The following is a 7,215-nucleotide window of genomic DNA, read 5'->3' as shown; positions in this document are numbered from 1 at the left end:
TGTGGCTTTTGGCTGTTCTGACTGCAGACCTATTTTTTGTGGAGAGAGGACCCTTGAAATTTGACTATTATGAGCCAAATCCATCTCTTTCCTCTCCTGGCTGCTATGCTAACCCTTTGGAAGCTGGATGTGTATTGTAATCTCCCTTAACATCTGCTTGGCTGGGGAATGCTAGTCAATGAAAAGTTAAACTCTCTTCTGCCAAAGTCCCAAGCACGATGGACTGGGGCTGAGATCCCGTCCACCCCCGGCCCGCATGAAACATTGGCCCAGGGCAGTATTTCACTAGCAAAGGGATTGTCTGTACCATCTTCTTTCTGCTGTTCTCCCTGAAGACGGTGTGTCGCTGATGGCTTATGAATCATTCTGTAAATTGGAGGAAGTTTGAGGCTGAGGTGAGGAGGAAAGCTGGACATCGCTCCTTTCTTTCCATTCCCTCTCCCCTCAGAGAGGCTGTAGCTGGGTGCTGGAAGAGGGAGCTGATAAAAACCTTGTGGAACTCTCAAGGTCGAGCCACCCTAGGGTGGAGACACTACACAAACGCTCTGGCCATGACAGTAAGACTTTGCTCACATGAATGAGCAAATGCACAGTCCCCTGGTGATGGCAGATGGGTAAAATGAGTATGGCCATGAGTACAGGCAGTAGAGTTATCAGCGGCTCCAGGCCAGTTCTGCAGTATTTCTGGGGCTGGCCTTGCTAGAAAGCCTTTGGAGGGCGAGCCTTTGGTGTGCTTCTCTAGCGTACGTGCGTGCTGCATTGCAGTTTAGGGACACCATCTGATTAGTCCCTTTGCTGATAGCTGAGCTGGATCTTTGCTTTCTAGCTGAGGCTTTTGCAAATTGCCATTGTTTAGAAGATAAAAATAGCCCTGAAGAGGAGGGACATGAGAAGCAATTCTGCATGTCTCTGAAGTAGACAGAGAGGTCTGCGGGAAAACAGCTCTTTTTACAGAGCTGGAAGGAATTGCAGCAGGCCTGCATTTAGATCAGGAAAGACTGTGTAAATCAGTCCCTGGCCATTCTGGGCTTGGGCCCAGATCTTCCCTGTAGGTCTCGAATAACCCCCTCTGCCTTAGTGGGGAGTTGCTCCAGTCCCACAGTAGGAAATTGGGGCCCTTCATCTCTGGGCTGGAGGGGTTTTAAACAGGCTTTGTTAACACCCTCTAAGCTTGGAACTCGGCAGATGGGAAATTTTTTTACGCTATTCTCATCAACTTCACTTTGCTCGGGAAGCAGTTGCTTTGTTTCTAATTGCTTGGGATGCGCTTTTTCCACCAATTAAATTTTGCAAGGAGCTGGGCCAAGAGTCCCCAAAGAGCAGTCCAGAGGGCTTAAATCATTTTGGTGACAGCTAATACAAACAAGAAGGCGATGGAGTTATGGAAGAAGGGAAAGCTGGTGCTTGGGGAGTACCTAGTGCAGTTCCTGAAGTACATGGGCAGCAGTGTTGAGCACTCAGCTCCCTGTATTTTCCTTGAGCATAGAGACTACATCAGTTCTAAAGAGTGTCTCAGAGCATGTAGTGACACTCCTGTTTTCTGTTTGAACTGTTACTGAAAAGGAGTCAAACAGGTTAACAACTCAACTCTGTTCAGCTAACACTGACACGGTGACTTACCTCTGCAGAGTCATAAAAGTTCTGAATCACAATGATAAGCTCATCCACAACTAATTTTGGCACTACTTTTAAGGCTAGGAAGGCTGTTTTGGATTTCAGGCAGCTCTACATATCAGGCATACTGCAGTCCCAAAGCCAAAGTGGCAAGGGAGTAGAGAGAATCAGAGTTTACATCCCAAACTTTGCTGAGTTGAAGTTCTGAGTCTTATTCTTAATGTTATTTGAACACTGTTCCTCCAAGTTCAGTTATTACAAGATCTGCAGCATGGTTGCATATCAGCAGGGGTTTATATGTCCTTGGCTGCAGATTTAGTAGTTATTTTCCTCAGTTTGGTCATCTTCTGTCTTTCACATTTAGGTTATTGTAGAAAATAATGATCTGTTACTCCAGCTTCTGAAGGCTGCAGAACTTCCTAATATTTTAATTGCATCTTTGTGGCCAACACCTGCAAGGATGCATTTTATTTTGCTAGTTGAGAGAATCTGGGAGAACCAGAAGACTGGCTGGCTAAACACAGAGCTAATCACCATTGCAGATTGTCCTTGGTTGTCATAGCCCTGCTGTTCTATGCTGCTGATCCGTGACTTCTAAGCACTGTTGGGTCTTCAAGTGGTACCATAGTTTGAACTCTGCTGTATAGAGCTGTTTAAGGTACAGTTAGTGAGCAACAGCTGAAATCCATTTTCGGCATATGGTAAGAATGGTGTCTTACCTGCAAGAAGAGACTGTGTCTGGGTACTTTGTACAGAACCGCAGAAGGGCGAGGATTCCTACCCCACTCCCTGAGTTGTACAAATTTTCTGATAACTAAGAAGGAAACTGAAGTTAACTGATCTAACTTGAACTTGAAACTGCCACAGCCTGACATTTGGTGGTGTTTATTGTGCACCCAGGGAGGAGCAATCTGGTAAGTAGATCTCCCAACATCAGAAGAAAGTGGCTTTTTCAAACTTCCCCCCCCTTAGGATATGTGTGCATGTGTGAGTGTGCAAGAATGCATGTGAGAGAGAGGTTTCAGCATGAACTGGATGGGTAAGCCCTCAGCCAGGTTGGAGTAATTGCAGAGTTTATAATGAAAAGAACTAGAATGTGCCTGCTGAAAGGAGATAAAAAAGGGCTGGAAGTGTCTGTGGGCTTTAAGTGTTGCACATCGCTTTGAAATGAAATGAAATACCTCTGCTGCGTAGAGATCGGCACTTCTCCCACAAGTAGGAAGCTCACACTAGCCTTGCCCCTTGGACTATGGGGTGGAAAGTACTGGAGGTGTGGGACATTCAGAGCAGGACAATCCGTTATGGCCATGCCGTCTCCTACTTGTGACTCCTTTGCAATAGGGCACAGTCTTGCTGCAGATATTTCTCATCCTCAGAGGAATACAGCTTGCTTTAAAATATGCAAATAGAAAATGGCATGAAGGAATTTGCAGCGAGAAAACTTCTGCGGCTGTCTCCTCTGGAGCAGCTCCCTCTGCTCCCCGTTAACATTCAGGGACAGGCACATCCGCTGTTGGAATGGAAGGATTCAGGTGACAAGTTGAGAAGTCTATGATCATCGGAAACATTGAAATGCTTTACACTTGTTTCTAAACTGGAAGCTGACTTGGACCACCATGCTCTACCTACCCGCCACCTGCTCCTGCTCCAAAGGATCCTTTTTTCTTTTTCTTGATTTTTTTTGAATACTGAAAAAGCTGGAGAGTATCATGCACATTTCTCTGCTCCCAGGTATGTGTTTCCTGCCCCTGCCACATGTTCCTTTCTCAGTCTGAGCAGAGCTCCAGGCTTGGTTCTGAGGTTTTTGGTATCCCAGCTCCAATGGGAAGCACATCTCCAGGTTGGGCTCTTTGCCTAACTTCGTTAGCTTCCTTTAACACCATTTTAGATCTGTTTTTTGTGGCTGATGATTCCTAAATTCACTTGGGGGGGGGTATATTTGTGTTTTATAAATTACGAATACTAGCAGCTCTTCCTAGCTAGAGAAGCGGATGAGAAGGAGCCAGCCAGCCTTGCTACTGCAGGCTTGCTCTTAATTGTGAGAGGAAAAGGAGGAAACAACCCAAGTGGTCAAAAGCTAGGAGGGGATGCGGGGATAGAGAGGTGTCTCTGCAGAAGTGGGGACAATGCTGAAAATAGATCTCTCAGCTTGTGTAGTTGACTCAGAAGAATAGAGGTTTTCTATGAGAACATCAAAAGTCATCAGGAGGTAATCAAGGCCTTCAGCTGTTGAACTTGTCAGTTGACACCCCTTTTAGGTTGTGCTGGGGGCACGAGGAGAAAGGGATGGTCTAACCTACACTTCCCAAGAGAAGAATGAACTTTGCCAGGGTCTCTAAGCGGCATGCATGATGCATCTGACATGCTGAGCCTTGCCCTACTGTTGTTCCCCCCCGAAGCAACAAGCAGCAGCTTCCCAGGAGGGGAGAGCAGCAAGCGACCCAGCTGTCCCCAAAGGAGGTCTCCATATGAAATCCCTCCATCCTCCTGCCGACAAATCCCTACCGGATTGATTGGCATGAGGGAGCCACAGTCTTTCTGTCCCCACTTTTAATTCAGAGACTGACAGAAGCAGCAGGTCTGTTGGATTCGTTCCTTCTCTACAACCCCAGTAGCGGGTTGAGAGGAACGGCTGCCTGCTGAGGCTGAGCATTTGGCTTCCCCTCCTTTCCCCCTCACCCAATTTTTTTTCAAATGAGGTGTAGCCAAACTACTGGCAAATTCCCAAAGCATCTCTCCCAGGGTGAGCCTTGGCATGCTGCCACAGTAAATCATCCTTTGTCTTGTCAGAAAACTCTTCCCGTGACTTTGTGCTTGTTCCCAAAGACCAGTGGGCTTCCACGTTTGGTGTCCAGTGGATATCCCATGGGAGTTGGCAGCCTGGTTAATCCTTAGTGATGTTAAGCTGATATTGCCAAAATCAGAGGGATGCTGATGTACATAGATGTACAACAGGCCCTTTAGATATTGCAGCCAACTCCTAAATAGGTCGCTTTTTTTAACAGCCTCTCACCCTATAAGATACCCTGATTTCTGCTCAAGCAGGAGCCGAGTGCAACTGTGGCCAGAAAATCAGCATGAAGTATCAGTCTTCATCACAGAGCAGCTCTGCTGGTACCTGTGTGATGAGTAATGAGTTGTTGCCTTTACAGGCAAAGTGTTTTAATCTGCTGGCACTCGGGCACTGGTTTATGTCTGAGCAAAGCTCGATGTGTGGGAGGAAGGCAGGCCAGCCTGTCCCGGGCTATTTGCTGTGGCTTTTACAAGGAGCTAGCTGTGAGGATTTTGGGACAATTCAGTGTGAAAATCTGGAGCTGCTTTTGAGCGTAAAACTTTGCTTTCAGCTACTTTGTCTTTATCATGCAAGGCATTGCAGGGCTCAGCCTAGCCACAGTTTTAGCATGGCAGAAAAATAATGTGGACCTCAGCAAAACGTAACAGATCCTGTTTTTCCCAGTCATTTTACACCCCGGTGTTTAGGAGAGCTGCACGCCTGCCAGGCCGGCCTATGCTGCATCACTCCTGCCTGCTCAGGCTGAGAGGGGTGTGGAAGTGGGAGAGGTGAGAAAGAACATGGTTTCTCCAGAGTTTTCTGTTTGTTACTCTGCTATATTTGTTATCTGGATTCTTAAGTAACGAGTGCTTTGAATTTTGTGATTATGTTACGGTGATGTGTAGTTAATGTACTAATGTTCACTTGAGCTAGGATCATGGTAACAGTGTGGTTTGTTTTTTTTTTTTTTTTTTAACTGTTCAGAAAATAACTTAAATACAAATACAAAGATTAATCTGTGAATCTCTCCTGTTTTCCTTTTGGGGTGAAGGACACTGTCAAAATAATCAAGCCTGTATCTCCCTCGAGCCCCATGTATGCGCCTCACACTTCTGCTACACGTGCGCTGTACACGACATTTGCAGCACGAACACCTGGAAGTGCTGCGGCCGTGAGGGGGACAGCTTTGCCCCAAGGCCTGGGTGATGCAGCTTCACAGGACACACGGAGTCTGCGGTAGCCAGTCCCACCTCAGAGCTGCCGCTCATTGACGAATGCAGCATAACGGACAGCTCTGGCAGTCGGAAAAAACACTTATGCCTAAAACCACAGCATACTTTTTAATTAACAAACTCTCCTTTCATAGCTGATGGCTTCTGCCTGGGGCAAATGAGTCGGCCCCGTAAGCCAGAGAATGGATGTGACTGACACAGAGGAGCGGGAGCCGTCCTGCCCATTAAAAAAGTCAGGGGGAAAAGCAATAAAGACTTGGTGTTTTTCTGGGTAGTGTTGCAAGATCCTGGTAGGAGAAGCACAAATTTGTTTTATAAGCTAATCAGAATCCTGCTGTTCAATAATGAGTGAGTAATTGACATATCGCAGCACCGCCACGCAGCTCCATGGCTGGGGATGCTGTCGTGCTTGCGGCTCGCCCAAATTTTAACGCAAGCACCCTTGCCCTCAGAATACCTTTCTGTTGAAAACGCTCCTCGGATAGCAGGCTTGGATCTTTCCGTTTTACTTAACCGCCCCTTTTAAAACAAAGGCCACCGCAGTTTTAAGATCCTGACTCCTGGGGTGACCAGAAAACAAACCAACCTCACGCTCCTGCCGTCTCTCTCCCTGCTGGCTCCATTCTTGGGAGCCAGCGGGGGACTGGAGATTGCAAAGGCTCCCGCTTTTCTGAAGCGCTGGGAGCAGGATTCCCGTCACTTCCAATCCCCATCTCTCCCTGTGACAGGGTTCCCAGCAGCCGCGTGCTTTGTTTGGCAAGGGTTTGGGGTTTTTGTGTGTGTGTGTATTTATGTATTTACGCCGCTTTAACCTTTTCTGTTCCCTCCCTGCTTCTTTCCTGCCATCGGGTAATAGGTTTGGAAGAGGCGTTGCAGTGACAGGCTTCATCCATCGTTTTGGATCGGTCTGTAAGGCAGGACGCAGCTTGCCTTAAACAACCTGTGACTGCCAGCACGCTCACATGAGACCCCTTACCTTCGTACTCACAGTCCCGGGTGTCTGTCTGTACCCCAACAACACACATGCTACCCAGTCCTACGTGAAACAGGTTCTCCTTATGGGTTATTTCTAGCCATTTCTTCCCCGTCTCCTTGATGTTTAAAGGTGAGGATCAGAGTATTTATTCTAGATTTCTGGGAGTGGAACAGTGGTGTGCTGCAGGGCATGGGCTGGAAAACTTCTCCCAGGAATTCTGGCATCACAGTGAAAAACTGAAGTACTAAAGAGAGTCTTTGAGAAAGCAAAGCAATCTCAAGTGTAAATTTCCACTGGAAAAGAACGAACACCAGACAGCTTATCTTAAATAGATTCAGTGGTTAATTACCCTTTCTGTTTAAAAATGTGTGCCTTATTTCCACTTCAAATGAAGGAGGAAAGTAATGTTTACCATAGCTTCAAATTAACAGCATTTGATCAACCTACAGCTTTAAAATGAAATCTTCTGTTGTTTTTTTTTATTATTATTATTATTATACATACTTTTAAGAGTATAGTAAGCTAGGTTTTGGAAAGAGGAAAATGGCCAGTTTAGACCTGCTAGGCTAGAATTAACGCAATTGTTACAAAAAAATATTTGGGATGAATTCAGCGGTCGG

This window comes from Phaethon lepturus, unplaced genomic scaffold (genome assembly GCF_000687285.1).
Source record: "Phaethon lepturus isolate BGI_N335 unplaced genomic scaffold, ASM68728v1 scaffold19680, whole genome shotgun sequence".
Classification (NCBI taxonomy): domain Eukaryota; kingdom Metazoa; phylum Chordata; class Aves; order Phaethontiformes; family Phaethontidae; genus Phaethon; species Phaethon lepturus.
This window is presented reverse-complemented; position numbering follows the sequence as displayed.